The sequence below is a fragment of the Protopterus annectens genome, chromosome 7.part0, assembly GCF_019279795.1.
Source record: "Protopterus annectens isolate FY-2018-M chromosome 7.part0, PAN1.0, whole genome shotgun sequence".
Classification (NCBI taxonomy): Eukaryota; Metazoa; Chordata; order Ceratodontiformes; family Protopteridae; genus Protopterus; species Protopterus annectens.
The window spans coordinates 229,872,337-229,896,590 of record NC_056739.1 but is presented as its reverse complement, the minus strand read 5'-3'; positions in this window follow the sequence as shown (position 1 = coordinate 229,896,590).

Sequence of the window (24,254 nt, the reverse complement as noted above, 5' to 3'; positions counted from 1 at the left end):
GTGTATTTCTGGCAATTGTTGACAGACTGTCAGGATTGTGTAGCAGTGTATTGTGAATGTGTTATTTGGCCTGTGTAGGGAAGGGGTAGATGTAAGTGCTATAAGTCCTTTTCTATCCGACTTTGCATGCTGCTCCAGTTTCTCATGCTCTATCAGCTGTATATGTTTGTACAGGAAGACTGATACATGTCTCATACCACAGTCAGGCGTCAAACTACACTGTGAATTGGGCCAGTATATGTAGGGGTAGTGTGTGAGTGGAAAACATGCTGACAATTTTGTTCACACAGTCCATATACTCTACTATTCATGTGGCTTACCAGTATGTCACTTTGAATGTGGTGAGATTGGTTATGGGTATGCATTTTCACACTGGTGTTTGTTTGTCAGTGCTCTTACATCCCTGAAGTGCCTGACATATTTGCAATCGAATGTGTATTCCCCCATAGCAAAATTGGGTCAGTGTTGTGTCAGTCTGCCTGTTGTTTATACATTGCTTGGGGACATGTCTAGCAACTCAATGTAGTTTCCCCACTGGGATGTTATGTCCAGATATTTATCACATGTATTGTTGCCTGGCCCCCATATGAGTTGTGCATTTATGACACAACAATGGGATCTGAAGATTTATTTCAGAAACAAGTGGAGTGTAATTTGGTTTAGGACTTGGGCTATTCCAGTCAATATATGTTACAACAGACAGGAGGGTGTGACTGCATCAATTGTGTCACCTTATCTAGTCCAGTATTTGGGATATGTTCCCAGTTTCATGGCTGTACCCCTTCCCTTTTGTCAGGCGTGGTCCAGATTTGTTGCACTAAGGGGTTCTGAGCATACCTCTCGACTGATCAGGTTGTTCCTGTTTGTCCAGATTTATTGCTCATATTTCTGGTCTGTTCCACAGAATCATTATTTTCACTTCTGTGGTAAATCACTGTGATGATGTGAGGATTTCTGTCAGTAAATGACGACATACATTTCAATTTCAGAACTCACATCCTTCTGAACATGTATGCTGACACAAATCCTGTTACTGTAGCATTTGTAAGTGCAGTACGTACATTATGTCCGTAGTCTTTGCTCATTGTCACCCCCCCATTTTGACAGGCTTTGTCCAAACTCTTGCACTAAGAGGTGGAGTGGTATGGTGCTGGGTATGACTCCACTACATGTTATGAGCATATATATATATATATATATATATATATATATATATATATATATATATATATATGTATATATATATGTGTGTGTGTGTGTGTGTGTGTGTGTGTGTGTGTGTATATATATATATATATATATATATATATATATATATATATATGTATATATATATTCCTTTTTTGATATATATACATGTATTTATATAACAATATATATGTATATAGTCTATATTTATTTGTTTTATATGTATAGCTCCATATATCTGATGCATATACTTTTTCATATTTATCTATCACCATACACATCTATATGTATATATATATATATATATATATATATATATATATATATATATATATATATATATATATATATATATATATGGGATCCATACTGTTGCTTGAAATCACGTTTACCTGAAAGGTAAATGGCTGAGCACACTTTCGCAAAAGTGCATTTCTACCAAAAATGCAAAAGTAAAAAAAAACGACAACTGAGTGATGGGGCTGTTGCTTAGATTGTGGTACAGTGGGGATAAGGGAATATTCATTTTCCCCACTGTAGTGCCATCTCAGAGTGAGACTATAAAGGTAGGGGGTGGGGGTGCAGGGGGGGGGGGCTTGCCCCCCTGCATAAATGTGATGATTTTATTTTATTTTTATGTTTATGTTTTTTTTTTTTGTGTGTATTCTCTTTCGCGAAAGTGCATTTTTGGTAGAAAAGCACTTTTGCAAAAGTATGCTTGGCCATTTACATTTCGAGTAAATGTGATTTCGAGCAATAGTCCTAGATCTGTATATTTATATATACTAAACATGACTTATTCAACAGTGTTTGTTCCCTGCTATTCTATACCTGTACTGAATGATATATTTGAAAAAGCAGCACTCACTGCTGTGCCTCTGATGGTGTAGTGGTGCAGTGCTTTGCCTATGGTGTCCAGTACACTTAGCAACGTTGATTATTTTACCACTGGGCAGAACAGTGGATGATGGATACAGAGTGATTAAGGCACTTTTAAGCAGTTGTAAGCAGGTTTGCATTGGTTTGCGCGAAGCTAAGCGACTCTTACTGTTAAACCTACAGGGGCTTACTCCATTTTGGCTTTGATTAGCATCACGCAAACACACTTACTGCCACTTACTGCTGCTTACTGATGCTTACTCCTGCTTACCCTGTGCCAATTTCTTTAAAAGAAAAGAAAAATAAGTGATAGGAAAGTGGTGAAAAAGGGGGCATGCAGAGGGGAAAAACAATATGAAAGACAGCTAGGGATGTGCAGGACTGCTGTATGGAAGTTCCATAGCTGTCCATTTCTGATACAGCAACAGCTGTGCATTCGTACAGACTTTGGAGGTGAATGTGGAAACTCAAACCCCTGAGAGAGGGGCGAGGACAACAGTAATGTGTTGTTAAGCCATTTAGACCAGATTACATGTGTCCAGTGGACACATATATGAAATGGACAGCTATGTATGAGGTGACATTTTTTGGGGGGAATAGATTGTCCTTTTTTTTAATAAGGTTAGAGTGGGATGTTCATAGGTTCATAGGTTTCATAGGTTCGTATTAGGCTATCTGCCCTAGGGCATTTATAAGCCTAGCCAGAGTGTATGTGGCTTACACCACCCCTTAGGATGAGAATACTACGCCCTTTTAGGATACTATGCCTCTGTCTAGTAGTGACAAAGAGATGACCCCCAGGGTAAACCTACGATCTCCCATCCACTCGTCGAGATTTCTCTTGAATAGAGTCAGTGAGGGGCTCTGCCTAACATGGACTGGGATTCTGTTCCAGAGTGTAGGGAGCCTCTGGATTATGAATCTGTCCCTCCAGCACATTCTATTTATTTCTGTGTTGAGGTTTAAGTCACTTGTTCTCGTGGCTCTGGTGGATTTGGATTTTCTGAGGTGGAGCATGTCCATTAATCCAGGATTGGACATGGCCTTGTACGTTCAGCACAGATCACCTCTGAGTAGGCGGTATGCGACTGAATAGAGCTGGAGTTTTTTCAGTCGGGCAGCATATGACATATGTTTAAGACCCTTTATCCTCTTGGTGAGGAACTTTTGGGGTCTTTCCAACTGCTGCAGTTGTCGGGTGAGATACATCCCAAATGGGGCATTGTACTCAATCATTGGCCTGATAAGAGAAGAGTACAGGGGCACAATGACCTCTCTTGATCTAGATGTGAAACCCTTCATGATAAGGTGGGCAATATAGAAGGTCTTCCTAACCACTTTGGCAATGTGACTGTCAAATGAGAGGTTACTGTCAACCTGGGTCCCTAGGTCCCTGATTACCTCTTCCGTACTTAATGGATTACGGCCTATGTGGTAATTTGTCGGTACCTTGTTTTTCCCAAAGGGTATGACTATACATTTTTTGGAGTTTAGCTTAAGGCCATGGCTCTGGCACCAATTATCCATTTCTATGAGGCCTCTCTGAAGGATGTTTGTGTCCGCTGGAGTATCAATTATGGCGCCCAGTTTGCAGTCATCTGCGAACTTTGTCAGCCACAATCCTCCTATTTTTGCCTGTACCTCGGAAAAATAAATGCCGAACAAGAGGGGTCCCAGGACTGAGCCGTGTGGGACACTGCTTGTGACTGGCTTAGTGTCTGACATAGCTCCAGCAACTCTGACCCTGTGGGTTCTGTCCTTGAGCCAGTTTGCAACCCATCTTGTGACATATGGGTTTACATTTAAGCTGGTGAGTTTGTCTATGATGCCCGAGTGGGGTATTGTGTCAAAGGCTTTTGCAAGGTCAAGGTAGGCTGTGTGAACTGCCTTACCCTCATCAATGGCCTTAGTGACTGTTTCAAAAAAGTCGACCAAGTTCAGAAGGCAGGATCTGCCCTTGACAAAGCCAAATTGGGTAGGATCCAATGTCTGTAGGTCCCCAATGTCTTTGTTTATGAGTTCCATAATGATCCTCTCCATAGCTTTGCAGACCAGGCTCGTCAGGCTTATGGGGCGGTAATTTCCAGGATCCGTAGAAGCACCGCCTTTGTGAAGTGGGACCACTGTTGCCGTATGCCACTCTTTGGATACGTATCCCGTGGTAAGGCTAAGATTAAACAGCAGCCTTATGTGTGGGTTTAGTTCCTCTTGGAGTTCATGTAGCACACAGCCCGGGACACCATCCGGTCCCATTGATGCTGTGTTTTTAGCTTTAGAGAGGGCGGCTCTCACCTGGGCATCTGAGATGTTAGGGAGGCTACACTCTGCAGGGATAGTTATTTCTCCTTTTGGGGGGGAGGGGGAGGAGAAATTTGCACTGAACCTGTCTGCCAGAATGTTGGCAATGTCAGTGGCTTCAGTGTATTTTGTGTCATTTTGGACTAACTCTGAGCATATCTGGGAGTTTCCACCCAGGTTTCTAACATAGCTAAAGAAGGCCTTGTGATTGTCTTTTGTGTCATTTGCGATATTTCTCTCAAAGTTGGCCTTGGATGATTTTATGAGTGATCGTAGTTTTTTGCTAGTACTGATCAGAGATGCCTTTCCTTTTAGGGATTTTGCTCTGTCATGTAGTAGCTTCCTCCTTCTGTTGTAAAGTTTGTTTATGGCTGGGGTCCACCAGACCAGTCGCCTGCCTTTGGGGGAATGGGTCTTGGTTTTATTTGGGATTGCATGATCCATGATTTCTTGAAGGTGCCCATAGAAGGCATTTGCAAAGGATTCAGCAGTGTGGGTTGTGGTTTCCACTGGCCCAGGGGCCTTGAAAGATACCACTTCAGTCTTAAGAAGTGTGAAGTTTGCTTTTGAGAAGTTCTTCACTGTGGTCTTTGTGCAGGGGTGGGGGCGGGATGTGGATTTCCAGTGAGATTAATTTATGATCTGATCTTACCAAAGAGGGATGTACTTCCGGTGTGGAGCATTTTGTCCCCATGTTTGTGATGATCAGGTCTAGTATATTGTCTCCTCTTGTGGGAATGGTGACTAGTTGTTCCATTGCATTTGAGTTTATGAATTCTAAGAACCTTTGGGCTAGAGTGTTGGAGCTTGAGTAATGTTCCCAGTCTATGTTTGGGTAGTTGAAGTCTCCCAAAATGATGGTATTTGGAGAGACATTCATACTCTCCAGTGTCTTCAGGAAGGCTGTGTGGGGTTCCTGAGTTTGAGAGGGTGGTCTGTAGCATGCTACAAACTGTAAGGCAGTTTTGCCTATGGTTAGTTGCACCTGGATAGTCTCTAATGCTTCGTGCATTGCCACTAACCTGGAGGTGTGGGTATCTTTGATGAAAATGGATACTCCCCCTCCTTTTGTGGTTCTGTCCAAGTTTTGGGGCCGGAAAGCATGATATGAGGTAAAACCTGATAGTGCTGGGGTGCTCTCAGGAGCCTTGAACCAGGTTTCAGTCACTGCACAGACATCGATGTTCTCCATACTGAGGAGGGCTTCGAGGGCGTGCATCTTGAGGTTTAGACTTCTGGCATTGAGCAGCATTACCCTTAGTTTTTTTCCACTTGTGTTTTCTAGGGAGGTAGGTTTGTCATTTGAGCCTTGCCTAAAAAAGGCACTATGGGGGTGGCAAGAGCCTTGGCCAATATCCGGAAGCCGAGGGGTGACAGGTGCAAACCATCCCTTGCGAAGCAGCGTGGTTTGTCAAGCATGTCATCCCAAGCAGACAGACACTGGATCCCCTTAGAATGACACCAGTAATTAAGCCAATTGTTAAAACTGATCATTTTGTCTTTGTACTGTGGCATCATTCTTGGTGAGGGTAAGATGCTGCTCAGGGTCAGGGTCATACCGGCCTGGGCTACATAATCAGAGAGCTCCTCTATGTCTCTTTTCATGTAGTCCAGGGAGGTACGTCTCAGGTCGTTCACACCTGCATGTACAATGATTGAGTCATATTTGTACTTGCTGTGGAGTGACCTGAGTGCTTGTGTTATGTGGCGGATTCTAGCTCCCGACAGGCAGCTTACTGTGACCCTCTCCTTGTTCAGTCTGGTGAGCGGGACGTCAGTGTGCCTGACTATGGAGTCACCTATTACAAGTGTGTCTGGCATGTTGTTTGGCCTTAAGGGCTGTGACTGTTTAGCACACTGACTTTGTGAACTATGTGTTGCATTTGCTATATCTTGAGGTGGTGGTTGCTTGGGTGTCTGCTTTGGAGGCCTCTGTTTTTTTTGGTAGATTTTTAATCAGCGCCTCCGAGTATGTTTTTGTGTGTTTATGTGTTTGGTTTGCAGTTGTGATAGTTCTATGTGAGACTGGGTTTGTGGTGTGCGTGGTTACCTTCTCCTCCTGACTGGTCTTGCCAGTACTGAATTGAGAGAGCTCAGCCTCCAGTTTGGCTATATAGTTGCATCTCCCGCATATATTTGTATTTGTTGGGAGGAGGAGAGGGTTGTCTGTGTACATGAGGCAATTGTAACATTGCCTCAAAATTCCCAGATTCACCAGCTGAACAGGAAAGGACGCCAGCAACTGACCCTTCGACATGCTAGAAATAGTGAAAAAGATTGCTGTGTAACTGAGTCAGAAAGGACCTATAGGGAAATGGGTACTCAACAGAAATTCAGGCTAGTTTAAAGTAAGCAGCAGAAGCTATTTTCAGTGAAAAAAAAAAGCAAAGATACTTAAATCCAGAAGGTAGTCGCTTTTTCGAGTTCCTTGCTGCTAGGACCACTCTGTAAACCCACGTGGAGCTTGTCTGAGCAGTATAGCCAGAAAAAAATGCCCAGAGGTGGATTTTAAGCAGTGAACTACAAAAGAGCTAGGAATGGTCCCAAACAACCAATTACTAACAGCTTCTTGTGCTGAGGTGACTTCCCCCAAGGATAGGTAGGCTGCTCAAGGCTCCCCACTCCCACTGGTGAGCAAAGAAACTTCCTTTTATCCAAGTAAGGTAATGGACAACACAGGAACTACACCACAGCCCAGAATACAGCAATGCCTGTATACTGGTCTAAACTAGTCGAAAAGGCGGGAAAACAAGGATTATTTTTTTGTTTTTTTGTTTTTTTTTTTTGCAGAAATACACAGAAAATGCAGAGACAGTGATAAATTAGTTACACAGGCTAGCACGTTGGGGAAGTATAGTGGGTACATTTGGAAAGGTAAATTGGATAGGAACACAGACAAGACAGACAGACAAGACAGCTGACAGGGGCAGTATTCGTCACATGTGGGGGGTAAACACCTTAGATTGGGTGGGTGGTTGTGAATCAGATGCACACGAGCCCCCATATTGTTACAGTGGGACTGAGGACCCCACCCATGGGCAGTCACCACTGCACATTCATGGCCCCAAAAGTGGCTGTGCTGCAGGCTGCACAGAAGGGGCAAGCTGACCCTCAAGATGCACCAGGCAGCCCTCAAGCTGGCACAACTGATCATCATACTCTGAACAGAGGAAGTTGCACACCAATCCCTGGACCTGACTGTGGGTGACAGTCTCCTCTCCATGCCTACTACCAGGGGAGGACAAGCCCTATACCCTGAGGTGGTTCCACCCAAAGGTGGTACAGGACAAATGGAAGAAGAAGGCCTGGGTTGGGTCCCAGACATGCTGGGGCCCAGTGCCATGGCCAGATGAGGTGGGACAGGTGGATCCGCCAGGATCTGCCTTCCCAGACGTTCTATGGTGTTTATTTAAAAAAAAAATAAGGTGGTTAGTCAAGAACAACACATTTCAGGGTTAGTTAAAACAGCATGCGTGGGTGTTCTAATTGACCCCATAAAACAGAATTGAAACAGTTGCATAGCAAACAGAACACATGCATATATGGAACCACAGTAGGCATTATAACAGTATGCAAGTTACATTGATAGCAACAGGCCACTAATGACAGTATTTGAATGGGAACATTAATATTCAAATGGTTCACTATTTGTATAATAGTAGGACACACATCCAAACAGTAGTTTTGGAGATGAACATACCCATTTAATGTGTATGAAGTATTGGTGCAGATAGGGTGTGAGAGAGAGAGGTCAATTAACAACTGTCTAGGCTTAAATTTTCAACAACTGTACAGCTCATCACTCTACTCCTTACTCTCCATGGCTGACCTCACTGTATATCTACCTATGGCCTGGGGATGTACAGTGGGATTGTTGTACACAGTGTATTAGTTAAGTCTTCTTTCAGCTAATAGATGCATTTCCTTACCTGGCAGACCTGCTGAAGAAATATGTGTTAACCCTACCTGACTGTTTCTACACATATTCACATCTTCACAGTAACACATGTGACACTGACAGGAGTGTCCAGCACTCATGCTTGGGTGGGTGTGGTACTAACATACTCCACCAGGGTTTCTATCTGTCTCACTGGTTATTATCAACAGTGACCATGAGCCATGACAGCATGACACTTGAGAGACATGTATCAGAATAAAGTGTTTGGTGTTATGTACTTATCTTGCTGTTTGGTGTTATGTATTTATCTTGCTGTTATTTGCTGCTTTGGGGTTGGACAGTGGATATGTTGAACACAGAGTGTGTTGGTAAAGCTTTCTTATATATATTACAAACATTTCCTTACCTCACAGACGTATGTAGGTAATTTATGTTAATACTACCTGACTGTTTATACAAATATTCACATATTCTTGTTTGACAATATGCATTCAACGTACTACCACTGTCAGGATTCGAACCGTGCCTGTTTGTGCAAAAAAGTAGACAACAGCTTTGTTTCATCACAAAGAGCTACTGAGGAACTGCTGTCTCATATTTGACTTTCTTCTCCCTAGTACTCTCTGGTTTGCACTTGTAGGTAGACAAATACCCTAGGTAATGACATCTGCACTGCAATTTTCAGACATCAGATATGCATTAAGGTTTCAGTAATAGTTGCATAAAACCATTATTTTCTACCAGAAACACATAACTATGCAGAACTTGTACACATTTATATTCCTACCACAACATGACAAAGTAAACACAACAGTCTGGGGGTTTTATTTTTATTCAATGTTACAGAGACCTTTATTCACCTGATAACAGTCCTTTATTCATTGAACACAGTACACAGTTTATCTACTAGTTGTGACAATCTACTACTTTCTATTTATTTAACCTGAATAATGCAAACTAGATATTTACTCACCAGCCTTCCAGCACAGTCTTAGCAGCCTGCTGGCATGTGCATCTATATTTGCATCCCTCTCATCTGCAGCTGTACAGGAGATAAACAAGCATTTATGTATACCTATTGATTGTATACTTAGGCTGGACTTTGCATAACACTAATTGATACTGATATTACACACGTCAGGGACATTCTGTGCCTGTGCATCCTGGATCCACTGGTCTAAAAGATCCCTCTTCCTATGCCTCAGGTCAGTGTAATGGTGCCAGACCTGCTCACCAGTGCTACTTGTATTAGGAGCCCTGGTACTGGTCCTGCAGCAGTCTCCCTTCATGGTCTTTTACAAGGAATCCAACCATGACCCTGGACTCCTGAATGCACCAACAATGCACCCAAAAGCATGCACCCTCACCAATGCCAGCCATAGTGCCTGCAGTGATCAGCTACAACTGGTTATGTTTGCATTCCCTCTTTCAAGGTTTAAATAGAGCTAATTTCCTGCCCTTTGCCATGAATGGACAATTTTGAATATGATGAGCTAAGTTAAGTGACACACAAACCTGCTTAGCTAAGATAAGCATTGCTTAAAGGGTTAGATGCTAAGTATTGCTTACCAGTGCACAAATTTGATTAGCTACGCTAATTATTGCTAAGCATTTAAATTTAAACAATGCTTACACTGGCTAAGCATAGTTGAGCACAGTTTAGTATTGTTCAGCTTTCATTTTATGGACTATCAGGATTTTGGGGTTGACTCCTCATTGATAGCATATTATGATATGTATGTGTACATTCCATAACATCCCCCTATGTGCTTTCCTTACATTATATTCTTGTGTGGCTATACTGTATGGGACATTTGTGCTTATATGGGGGTTTCACATCTTTACTACACTCAAACCTCACATTTGGACCTACTACACTACCCTAGTTAACAAATATATATTATTTACTACCTATTTATAAAAAAAAAAATTTTAGTGCTGCTTTCACATATAAAATGGATGGACTGCATTGAGGTTCAAACTGTGAATCACTGCATGTAAGGGAAAAGCTCTAACCACTGCACTATGTCACTTTGGGTATTTTGGCTGTATATTTTTATTTAGCTCATGAGGATGTTTAAGCTATGCTTAACACAGCTGTGATATGCACACACCCACTCAGATATTCTTAAACTTTTGTGGGGTTGGGAAAAAAAAAGTTAACAGGCATACCTCTCCACCTCTTAGAGCATAAAATCTGGGCAAAGCCTAATATGATGGGGGACAAAGAGGGACAGATTTTAAACACTGCTCTTACAAACTTAGAAAGTTGATAGAATAATAGGTTTGCATTAGCATGACTTATTTGAAGGATGTGGAGTCTTAGACTTAAATGCTTGTCATTATTTAATGACTTTGATCCTCAGCTCTTTGCCAGGACAGTAAAGGGGAACACACCTAACATATAGACACAAATATGGACATTCTGTGAATATCTGTTTAGTTAGGAGGCAAAGTGCCGTATGGCACTGTCTGCGTGCAGGGGGCATGTTTACTGTGTGAGCAGTGCTCAGACACACCCCCTGCACTCGTTCACGGATCATGCTTGTGCAAGTTATACAGCAGCACACCTCCATGAATATGCAAGATGCACTGCTGTGCTGCAAAGGCACAATCCACTCCATGCAAGAATAGACTTATTCTTGCATGGAGCTTTCATGAATCCCAGGGAGACTCTTCTTCAGTGTTAATTAAAAACAGACAAGCTGTAACTCATTATATATGTAAAAGCCAGCCAAAATAAAAAAAAAAAACAGAACAAACAACACCATCAATCACATATGTAAAATTACAAAAAGATGGAAGGGAAAACAGGAAAATAATTAAAAGCATCCGATATACATACATTGGGCTGGATTCACGAAGGCTTGCATGGAGTCTAAGAGTAGAGTAAGACTCCATCTAGACAAAATGTCTGCTGACCGATCCAGGAACAGCCGGCAGGGGCATGCAAGAGAGCTCCTAAAATGACTCTTGCACGGACAGTGTTAGTTTATGCAAATTACCTCATTTGCTGCTGAAAGCTATGCAAATGAGGTATATTTGCGATCCAGGAAACACTAACCTGTCCGAGTAAGAGTAGTGTTATTTGCAGAAATGTACTTGGTTGGCAACTGAGTACCATTCTGCAAATAGCAAAACGGAGCCATGACAACTCCAAATTAAGGATGCATCCAGTTGAGGAAGCATGCCAATGGCCAAATATATGGTAATTGGCATTTTTATGTGTTGCAAAATAATAAAAATTAATTATTTTTTCCTCGTTCTCCGATGTTTTAGTGTAGTGCAGTGCCGCGCAAACATGCAGCGCACTAAAAAACAGAAAAAAATAAAATAAAAGCCACAAATAGGGATTTCATTCAAAATATTCATCTGCTATGCAAGTGAATGGCAGGCTGAAGACAACACGGCTACTGAGTAGTGGTTGCTAAGGGGGGAAGCTCAGTCTGAGAGATGTTACCAAGCAATAGTAGGCAATCCTATGCAAATGAGTATAAGGACAGTAAATCCCAATTTTCCCTGCTATGTGAACCATGCCCCTAGGGTGTAAGAGTAGGATAAGGGGGAGTAACAGAGTAGAAGATGGGTGACATCATGAAGGGGTATGTATCAAAAAGACTGTAAGCTTATTGGAGCAGAGTGGCATGTGTTTGCTGTGAGTTACTCAGGACTAGAAGAGGCATGTCTACAGTTGTCTAAACTGAAACCCAGAAACCGAAGGTGTACTTCGTGGCTATCACTAAAGTTTCTTGCAAAGCTGCTTATACTGTGTGCGTGCGTGCGCGCGCATGTAAACCCGTCTAAGCCTGTGTGCGCATGTGTGCGCCCGTGTAAGCCTGTGTATGGCTGTCTAAGTCTGTATACACGAATGTGCATCTGCCTAAGCCAGTGTAAGCTTGTGTAAGCCTGTGTGTGCGCGTGTGTGCTTGTGTGCACGTGTTTGCGCTTGTTTGCGTGGCGCTGCCCCCTGTGGAAACAGAAAAGGAAAAGGAAGGAAAAGAACTAGTAGGAAGTTAACCAAGGAGAGCTAGCAGAGCTGCCAGGTGAAATCAATAAGAATCAGCCAATTACACAGGCAGTACAGCCCAGCCCAGCCCATCACTTAAAACTCTGCAAACAACATCCCCCCATGTTTTTCTCAGAAACACTGCAACACTGCAGTCAACAAAGAGAAGTGAAAACTTAAAAAGCTTAAACTGAGACATAAAAATGTTAGGGGCTGCCATTGCAGTTATTAGGCAACATGTACAAGATGCTGAGGGTGGTGGCATTGTGAATGCTGCTGAGCAACCCACGGTGAGGAGACAGAGAAGAGTGTACAGACCTAGGGTAACCTACCAGGGGCTACATGAGCTGGAGATAGTGGAGCGATATAGAGTGGACAGAGAGCTCCTGCAGCAAATTGTTGAGCTGTGCAGGCCATGCCTCACACACAGAACCAACAGAGGGGAACCCATCCCAGTGGAAACCAAGGTATGTGTTGGTCTAAGAATACTAGCAACAGGTACCTTCCAGAGACCAACTAGTGATATAATGGGGATTTCACAGGCATCAACATCAAGGGTACTGCACCAGTTCCTGAATGCCATGTCAGCACATGTCAGTGATCATGTATATTTCCCCAATTCCTGTGAGGTATTGGCCAGCAATATGCATCTCTTCCAGCAAATAGTGGAATACCCTGAGGTAGTGGGTGCAATTGACTGCATGCACATACACATCAAAGCACCAGCTGGTGAGCGGGGTAGGGCATACATCAACCGCAAGGACTTCGACTCCATCAACTGCCAGGTTGTGTGTGATGCCCAGGGCATAATACTGAATGTGTGTGCTGGCTGCCCTGGAAGTTACCATGATTCCCATATCTGGCATCTGTCGCAGCTGTACCAGACATTTGCAAGTGGGGACATCCCTGATGGTCACCTAGTGGGGGATGCTGGATATGCACTGGAGCCGTGGCTGATGACACCCATCAGAAATGCACACACATCTGAACAAGAACTCCATAATGAGGCACAAGCACAAACATGAAATGTAACTGAGCGTGTGTTTGGGATGCTCAAGTCACGGTTCTGGTGCCTGGACACATCTGGTGGAGTCTTGCAGTACTTACCAACTACATGTACCCAAACTGTCATGGTGTGTACCATGCTACACAATATGATCCTGCAAAAACAGCTGCAGCAGGAACAGCATGGGGCAGGGCCAAACAGCCCCCCACCATTGCCAAGGCCTGCACAGGCACAGCGTGACTCAGAGGAGGAACAACCTGAGCCTGCCCCAGTAGGCAGAAGGAGGCGTGCCCAGTATGCCCTGTCCTTGGCAAAGAGGCAACGCATAGCACATACACTGGCTCATTAGAAACCCTGGTAATGATACCTCTCTCTGACTCACACACAAAATAAAAGTAATGCCTAACTTGACACTACCTGTTTCCAAACATGTATAGGGAGTGTAGTATGTGCATCCGACATAGGCAGCCCTGCAGCACCACCTGAGGCATGATTGCCACGTCTTAATCAATATAAAGCAGTGCTAAGCAGCTTCCACCAATATCTAGTATATGTAAACAAAATTGCTCGTGCAATGTTGGGCAAGCTCAGGGAAAGTTGAGCAAAGTCAGTTAAACATGCTCATATCTGCTTTACTGTTCCTTAAGCAGTCTGGTCTGGCCAGCATGAAAATAAAAAGCAGTGACAGGGCTTGAACCCAGAATACTGTGCACTATAGTCACAGTACTGAACCACTAAGCCATGAAAGCATTTCAGTAGCACTGACACAGCAGAACAATTGTACACTAATGCAAACACAATGCATTGCTGTATCATGCCCCTAAAGAAGCGAATGGGTAACCTCCCCCACATGCCTATGCAGACAGAGAACATCAGGCCAGGCGGTGTGATGTGGGTTGTGTAGGCTATAAAGTTGCAAGCTAAGATACGTGACATTGGACGCTAAGATCTGTAGTACAGTAGTATGCCTCAAGCCAGTATGATAGGCAACAGTACAGACTAAAATGGTGTCCTGTACATAGCAGTGCAGGCATATCAAATGTGTATAAGTGTCAGGTGCAACCCACATCCTATGTACACCCACAGTAACAATCCAGTGTGCCCACGGGTAGAAAAGTACAAAGAATAGCTGTCCCCCCTGTATGTAGAAATGTTGATAAGTCTATGCAAAGTGTCTCATGGAAGTCCTGCAGGCATAGCATGATCCCTTTTGATCTTTGACACAAAGGTGAGCCCTGCTGTAAAAATATAACTTGATTTACCATACACATATAGTATAAATGTGTATACTGTGCGTGCTCACACACTCCAACAAATGTAGTGGATTTCATTCAGCATCACACTGAAAGGTCATACTAGGCATGCTCACACACTTAAAGAAACGATGCAAATGTCAAGCAGGAAGATACTGAAAGGTCATACTGGGCATGCTCACACACTTAGGCTAAATATGGATGTGATAATAAGGGATCTATGGACAAATGTGGATAGCATCTCTACTTCCAGAGACACATTCACAAAGTGGTCGGAAAATCATGCTATGTGTTCACACAAACTGCCAAGGTCTGTGCATGTAGGTCAAAGGAGTTTGCCACTACTCAGCAGTCATCAGACCTGTCAGAGAGTACCACAACACACTTGCGATGAATCTGACTAGGCACATTCAGCAGCTAGAAAGACCAATGAGGTACCTTAACAAGAGGATTACTGGCCTCAAATAGTTGCCCCCATGCAACAAGACTGAATGTAACCCAATCTGTACTCTGTTGCATACTGTCTACTCAGGAGATCTCTGCCCAACAGACAGGTCCATGTCATGGTTGCACTCAGATCTGTTCTGAGTTACAGCTCAATGGCACTAAATGTACAGAGCCAACTGATATTGCCAACATCCTGGCAAATAGGATCAGTGTTAACTTTACCCCCCACTCACCCATGAAAGAACACATCTCTATAATGGAAGACTGCAAAGTTGCTGATATCACAGCTGCACAGGTAAAACACACTCTGCAAAGCCAATATCACAGCAGCCATGGGACTAGATAACTTCCCAGGCTGTGTAGTATCTATTTCCCTGAAGTAAACATTAACATGGAAGGTCTGTAACTACTGAAGTTTCCAGAGGACTGCAAACTAGGAGCCATCATTATAAACACTAAAGATGTGGACATCCTACAAAAGGGCCTCACTGAGACAAATGGCTGTTGTCAAAGCCATGGGCTGTAGCTCAATGCCAAAAGGTGCATTATCATCATCACCTTTGTTAAAAACTCTGTAGCCAAGAACTACAACATAGGTGGTAGTATACTTCACACTGTAAGTGTGAGAAGAGACCCTGGGTCAAAGGTGGACAGTGGATACAACTGTGATAAGCACATTCCCACAGTAGTCAAGAAACCCTCTGATGTGGCACACCTCATCACAAAATGTGTCTCATGCAGAATAGAAGAGGACATTGCTCCTCTCTACTCACCACTCACTAGAACTATAAAAGAGTACAACGCCACTGTTGCTATGTACCTCACAAGACAATTACAACAATTGGAAAGCCAGCAGCAATACCTTACAAAGAGCATTAGTGGCCTGAAATACATGCCATACACAGACCATCGTAATATCCTCCATCCGTACTCCCTTGCATATCGCCTACTCAGAGGTGTTCACTGCCTAACATACAAAGCTATGTCAAACACAGAGCTGTTGGATATGCTCCACGTAAAACACTCACAATCACTCTGACCTTTGGACACAAAACCACGAGTGAAATACAAAAGGAAGGGGTGTACCCATTTACCTTATGGATATCCACACCTTCAGGTTACTGGCACAGCATGAGGCCTTGGAGACCATGCAAGTGCAACTAACATTGGGCAAAGCTGCCCATCAGATTGTAGCCTGCTACAGATCACATACCTTGTCTCAGGAACCTCACTCAGTATTCTGGAGAACAATGGCAAATATAAAGGTCCTATCAAAACACCATTATATGAGGAGATTACAACTACCCAAACACTGATTGGGTGAATTACTCGTATACAACGTCCTTTACCCAATGTGTCCTAGAGTTAAAAACAGCTGGTCACCATACCCACTAGAGGTGACAACATACTGGACATGATCATCACCAATATGGGGTACCAGTGTTCCACAACAGAGATAAACCCCTCGCTGGTAATATCAGATCATTAAGTAATCCCACTGGACATCCACATCCTGCCCTCCCACCCAGTCAATGAAACCACTGTGAAGACATTTGCAAAAGCAAACTGCAAACTTCCCAAGACCAAATTGGAACGTTCCGAAGACCTCTTGCTATAGGATAATGGTATACAATCTGCAGAATCATTTACAAGTGCATCCTATGAGCATCTACAGGGATGCATGGAATGAGACATCACAAATAAAACCAAGATGCACTCCTCCAAAAATAGGACAACAAGCAGGTGGTTGTTGTCCATAAATAAGCTAGACAAGAGAAGGAGGAAACGAACACATGATAATTCCAACTTCACTAAAGGAAAGGCATCACTGATCATTATCAGGAAGAAACAATGATCGCTCATAAAATAATCCAAGGACAGTTTCTAAAGACAAATAGCCAAGGAATGTAAGAATAACAACCACAAAGCCTTCGGTAGCTATACCAGACATGTAGGTGTCAACTTCCAAATATGCTGTCAGCTACTGAAAAAAGGAATGAAATACACCAAACCAACTTTCATTGACCACATCCAGGGGGGCAAGTTCAGTGTAAACCCCCCCATCACTGCCAAAAGGGCCTGTGTCCATCACAGAAGGATGCAGAGACCCAGACGTCATGGACATGCAGGTAAAGACAGCCCTCACCAAAGCTAAGAACATAGCAATAATGTTACTGTATGTTGTCCCAGGCTGCGTCTTCCACTAGGCCCATAAGGAACTACACCCTCACCTACATTCACTGTCCAGACTCAAGCGTACCAGAGGCTATGTACCTAAAGAATGGCATACACTAACATTCATCCAGCTCCACAAAGGGTGTGCCAAAACAGAACCTGGAAACCATTGCCCAATATCTCTACTCAGCCGGGTCTACAGAGCTATTGAGCAAATTGTCATGGAACCCATACACTGAGACATTGGGGATCTCCAGGCACTGGACTCTACACAACTTTGCCTTGTTAAAGGCAGAGCCTGGCTCCTAAACCTAGTTGACTTATTTAAAACAGTTACCAAGAACATAGATGGAGGTGAAAGTAGTCCACACAGCCCACCTGGACCTCACTAAGGGCTTACTACACTATTCCCCACTCTGTCATCATGGACAAGTTTACCAGCTTGAACATTAACAGCTATGTCACAGGATGGGTGGCCAAGTGGCTCACAGATCAATCACACATGTTCATAGTTGCGGGTGCCATGACCAACTCTAAGCCAGTCACAAATGGCATACCACAGGTCTTGGTCCTGGGACCCCACCTGTTCAGTAGATACTGTTCAGAAATACAGGCAAGCACGGGAGGTGTATGGCTGAACAGAATTGCAGATGAATGGTATCTGTGGTCCATAATTGACTGTACAGCTGACACAGACATCCTCCAGAAGTGTCTTACAGAGACAGATACCTGGTGTCAAAACAATGCCCTGAAGCTGAATGGCAAAGAATGCATAGTCATCCCCTTTGGGTAAAACAAAGTGCACACAAATTACCACATAGGTGGTAATCCAGTATGTATGGAGAATGTCATTATGGCCCTGAGGACACAGGTAGATAGTAAACTCACCTTTGATGATCACATGGCCAAAGTGTTTAGACATTCCTTCAATGTAGACCATCTAATGTCACCTAATGTAACCCACTTCGTATAGTCCGATGATATCACCATCCTACAAACATACCTGTGGAAAGAATAGCTCCCAGTGATGTGTATAGCATGTCATGTTAATGCATTCTCCTGTAGTATCATGAAGTAGTTAGATAGGGGTTTGAATCCTGCACTAGGCAACTTTGTGGTTGTGTGTGGTCTCCTTGAGAAGGAGCAACCTTTTAGGAGAGTAGTAAAACACCTAAAAAGTGGTACACTAACCTTTTTCAAGTCTGATGATGTCACCGTCCTACAAATATACCTGAGGAAAAGAGAACTATCAGTAATGTGTATAGCGTGTTGTGTTAATGCATACTCCTCTAGTATCATGAAGTAGCTAGGTAGGAGTTTGAATTCTGTACTGGACAACTGTGTGTGTCCGTGTGTGGTCTCCTTGGGAAGGAGCAACCTTTTAGGAGAGTAGTAAAACACCTAAAAAGTGGTAAACTAACCTTTGTTAAGGCTGATGATGTCACCATCCTACAAATATACCCGTGGAAAAGAGAACTCCCAGTAATGTGTATAGCTTGTTGTGTTAATATGTATTCCTCTAGTATCATGAAGTAGTTAGGCAGGGGTTTGAATCCTGCACTGAACAACTGTGTTTGTGTGGTCCCTTTGAGAAGGAGCCAACCTTTTAGGAGAGTAGTAAAACACCTCAAAAGCGGTAAACTAACCTTTGTCAAGTCTGATGATGTCACCATCCTACAAATATACCTGTGGAAAAGAGAGTTCCCAGTAATGTGTATAGCGTGTCATGTTAATGCATACTCCTCTAGTATCATGAAGTAATTAAGTAGGGGTTTGAATCCTGCACTTGGTGAGTGCGTGACACTGTTGGTCAATGTGTTGTGGGGTTTGATTTTACTACTGTATGACATATCAGTATGCATTGCACATGTGAGCTAGCTGTGTGGCAAATACATATACGTACATGTTACCTCAATGATAGCATGTGTGGGAACCCTGCCTTCTCCAAGAACACAGCAGTCATCTGTGCCAGACTGTGCTGCTGCCTCCCAGACCTTAGATCACATCTGTATGCTTGTGACAAGCCCAGCCACTGCAGTGATCCCTGGCCTAGGTCATATCTGTGTCACACAAACTCATTATGGTTCCTATTGGAATGTGTGAGTGAGTGTTTATGGCTGATGTATATGTCAGACCTGTTCAAATGCAGCAAAGTCTGTCAATGATGACTATTCATAACAGGTGTAGAACAATCTTTGTGGATATGCATGCAGACCCCTTATTGCTTGTGTGATCCACCGAGGGATTTCAAAATACCTTTGGAAATGTGATTAACAAAGGAGAGATGACGTAACACTTGGTTGCATTTACACATCAGTACCTGTTCATCATGTTGGTGGCTACTACCTATGTGGTACTGTGGGGATAATATGTTCTGGAAAGGTGGATGACTATGCTTAGTTTGGCTTATAGCTTTACAGCATGGGTTTGACAACAGGCATCTGTCTGTATGATACCCTTGTGGAGGATGTGTGTGTCATCTGGAGAATGCATTATAGGCCACAGTATGCATTACCAGATGTGGACGGACATATCCCTACTGTGATTGCTTGTACCTAAGAGAGCTATATGCCAAACAGGAGTGGTGTCAGTAATGGGTGCAGGTGAATACCAGTGGTTACTGGCATAGTATAGTACCTGAAGGATTCAACTGTTGCTGTGTGTCCTGCATCTGTGTGTCGGTTGTCAAGACATCATCTAACAATTTGTTATGGTCAGGCTGTTGAAGTGATGTATACTACCAGAATGCAAAACAATGGCAGATAGTAACAGTATCACCCACAGCACAGTGTCAAACCATGTCATACACACATGTGTAGTCAGGTTCCGAAATGTGTTAAGTACAATGCATACTGGCCACCAATAGAAACTATAGAATGTTACTGTGTAATACAGAGCATGTCATCCTGCCCATGTGTCCAATATGCACGTACATGCAGACAGTGCACCTCCACCATGTTCACAACTGTACACCTGAAAATCTGTGCTACACACATCCCACAGATACTGTCCACTCTCGAACACAAGCTGCCAATACTGAACACATCAGCCAAGTAGCATGTGGCCGGACAATACAAAATTGCAACCAACACTGGTGTAAACAACACTACAATGACAATCATAGCTTTAATGCATCATGCCTGCTCAGCTACACCTTCAAGCATATCATTACACTCTACTGCTGACAACATGCTAACATAGCTATACTGCTATAAAGACACCTCTGCATCAGCACCATGGTAGTCTGTTCCTGCATCGATGTTACAGATGACAGGAGGTGGCACAGCATTCATCATATGCACAGGGTGTGTTGTTGGTTTGCCAGAGGCCTACAGTGAGCCATCCAATCGACATGTATGTGTGTGTGTGTGTGTGTGTGTGTGTGTGTGTGTGTGTGTGTGTGTGTGTGTGTGTGTGTGTGTATGTGTGTGTGTGTGAGGGGCAAGAATACTGGTATGGGCCAATGTTGATGTAATGTGTGTGGATATGTGTTAGCCCTAGGTGTCTGGAGTATGTGTGTGTGTCTGCATGCACACAGTTCCACCATATGGCTGCCATATAGAGGTATTTGTGGGACAGCCACAGACTGTACCTGCGAGACTTTACATATCACCGTCTCTGGCCACGGATACGGTACCTGTGCCTGGCAGGGGTGCTACTGACACTATCAGGTACTAAGCCAGACTGGGTGCTTTCCCCAGAGGTGGATGGATGTACACTGGACACAGGTCCCTGTTGGGAGTGTCCAGAGACACATGCAGGTGGTCTTCTAGGACGTTCTATGGACAGTCCACCCCCTACATTGCTGGGGCTGGTACTGGCACTACGGGAGTGGCTGTGGCTTGAGGGATGTCCGAGGCAACTGCCAGCTGCTGATGTTGCTGGCATAAGTCCACGTCGATGACTCAACCATCCCACACTGTCCTGACACATGGACATGACATTGCGGAGGATATCTAATGTGTCTCCCTAATGTCTATCAGTGACCTCGGTGTAATGACGGATGGCACCTGCTAGGTCAAGGATACTGTCAATGACAGCAGTGTTATGTGCCCTCTGTGCCCTTAGTCCCTGTCTGGTGTACCGTTCCATACGTGCCTGTGCCTTCATGACAGCCTGGAACATGTGCAACATTGTCAGACCTGTGGCACGTCTACCAGTGGCAAGATGAGCAGCAGTGCTCCTACGAGAACCCCTGGACATCTGCCTATGTGGTACCCTTCCAGACATCTGGCTGCTGTGTTCGGATGCATGTGCCATGGATACCACACTGTCCTGGCCAATGCCAACTGTACGCTGTCCCTCAGCTAAGGGCATTAGTGATGGATGTATTGGCAGTATGACTGTATGCATGGATAGGGTGGACAGTTGTGTACTGTTGATTGGTGGCCCAACGACAGACCCTGGCAAACAAGCCTGTGCCTCAACACACCTATAAATCAGTAGCACTGTTTTGCTCAGTGACATCAGGCTCCCTGCTGCAGTGAACTAGCCCAAAGTTAGCACCTGTGAGAGGAAGACAGGAAACACACTTTACGACCTGTACATGATGTTGGCACACATGCACACATGCACACATGAACGCATGCACACATGCACACATGCACACGTGCACACATGAGCACATGAACACATGCACACATGAACACATGAACACATGAACACGTTCACATGCTCACATGCACACATGCACACATGCACACATGCACACATGCACACAAATGCACTCCTCACTAAAACACACACACACACACACACACACACACACACACACACACACACACACACACACACACACACTCACACACACCACCAGCAATCCAGAACATACTCAATAACGGGTGATGGTGGGGTACAGTATTACAAGGCAAGCAGTTATATCACATGTGTCAGCATGCAGGACGTGTGTTTCCCAACAGCATGCAGTGCGGGTGTTGACAGCTCTTTCCAATAACACTATACATGTCTTTGATGCATGTGTGTTGTTGTTCAGTGATTGGCCTCACCCTGGAATGCACTGTGCACATGGACACGACAGTGCTGTGCAAGTATTATAAGCTCTGCAATGTCCTGTGCACCACCTCTCACAGGTATACATACCATGGCTGGATGTGTATCTCTGTGTCACATAGGTATCCATTTCTGATTAGAGCATCTGTGTCTTCACCAGATAATTGTGGACACAGGATTAGCACATGCATGCTATGCATACACACAGGATGAGTGGTGCATGTTTACCTGATGGAATACCATTGCTCAACATGGCCATTGCACAGTGGTTATGGTGAATGTAGGACATATTGTGGACATGCCAGTGCCAGACATGACATGGCATGCTACAATACAACTGCAACATTAAACATCACTCAGGCACAATGTGTGTCATGTGACCTATACACTCAATAGCATTACAAGACATATATGTGTTACTTTGTACAAATGGTGATTGCTATGCATATTGTGTATAGGCGCCTATGTTTGCACACACACAACATTGAGGTGCATAGCAGGTAATGCTATGTGAAGTACTGTGGTCACTGTAACTGGATGGGGTGTACTACCATGAGCCATCATCATGCAGCATCATGTGGTCACTTAAGGCTACTAATGTGTGCCAGACCGGTACATACCATGCTGTACCGGAACTGCAGTACCATGGCTACATTCACCATTTCACAGGCACGTGTTACATGGGTTTGTAAGGTGCACAATAGGGGGAATTGCCTACCATGAATGTGTTATGTGTCAAAGAGTGTCACACAGCCACATGTGAGGCATCTACCCCTCAGGTATATTATGTGTGCTGTGAGGATGACGTGTGGGATACTGTAGTGTCACCTTACAGCGGGCGTCTGAATATGCCATGTGTAGCATGTTAACGTGTACTGCGTATGACAAAGTTGTGTATGTTGTGTGCATGTGTATTGACTCTGCCTATCCAATGTCCACATCAGTGTTGCCACAATTGTGTGAAATGCTCTGTGTATTGTATGTGTTTTAGGCAGCTACCCACATTACTGGGATGTGCATAGTCTCACAGCAAACATGCACAGCATGCATTATGTGTATGTGTGTTATGTGTACATGGTCTACACCTCACCTATGACATGCACATTTAATTAGCAGTATTAAAGGTAGAACACACTCACCAGAATGGGTCAGCTGCCTTGCTGTCACACCAGAGAGACCTACAAGGATATGAGACACTTTGTCAGTGGCAACATCTGTGGCATTGCTACTGTGTGTTTGCAATCGTACAGTAGTACAACAGTTGACAGTCACAGGCCTACAGATTATATTCCTCATTATTACTATTGCACAGCACTAGGTACCACATTGTCTAACTACACAGTACACATCTCACATAAGCATGCTCTAACAATAGAGGTAACAGTAGTCTACAGCTATGCCATGTTACCTACACGCTCCATGTCAGCTTGCTGGGTGGCTCCAGCCTCCATGATGACACACGTTAGTTGTTGGGGTTGTTGTTGGCCAGGAGCCACCTGGCTCAGCAGCAGCTCCTCCACTCTGGTGAGGGGGGGGGTGGATGGATACCCCCCCCACCTGTGGAAAGCTGCTGTCTGCAGATATCAGACGCATGCTGCCGGGCATGTCTAATTAAATCACTGCAGTGATGGCGTACCTGATCATATGTCCGGTTATGCATGCCTATGTCATTTACCCTACGGACAAGCTCTTACCACAGAGCAGTCCGCTCATGCTGGTTCTGGAGAACAGCAGGGCATACTGCTGCACCAGGCTGGATGTGATAACCTCTTCCTCTGCCATGCTATAGGCGGGATTACAATGGTGAGACATTACCCTGGAAAACAATGAAACAATATGTGTGAGCAAGTCATGTGGCACACGTAACTTTCTAATGTACAGATATCAATTAACTGCCATATATAGTAACCTATTGGCTGTCAGGAGATACACACCACTTTCAATATCACATGTCAGTTCTCAACCCACAACTTTCTGACAGTGCCTGGCAAACTCTATATATCAAACCACGTTTTGCACAGCAACAAAGTTACAACAGTATGTAATACTATACAACAGTACATGGCACACTGTATGCGACACAATGCACACCCT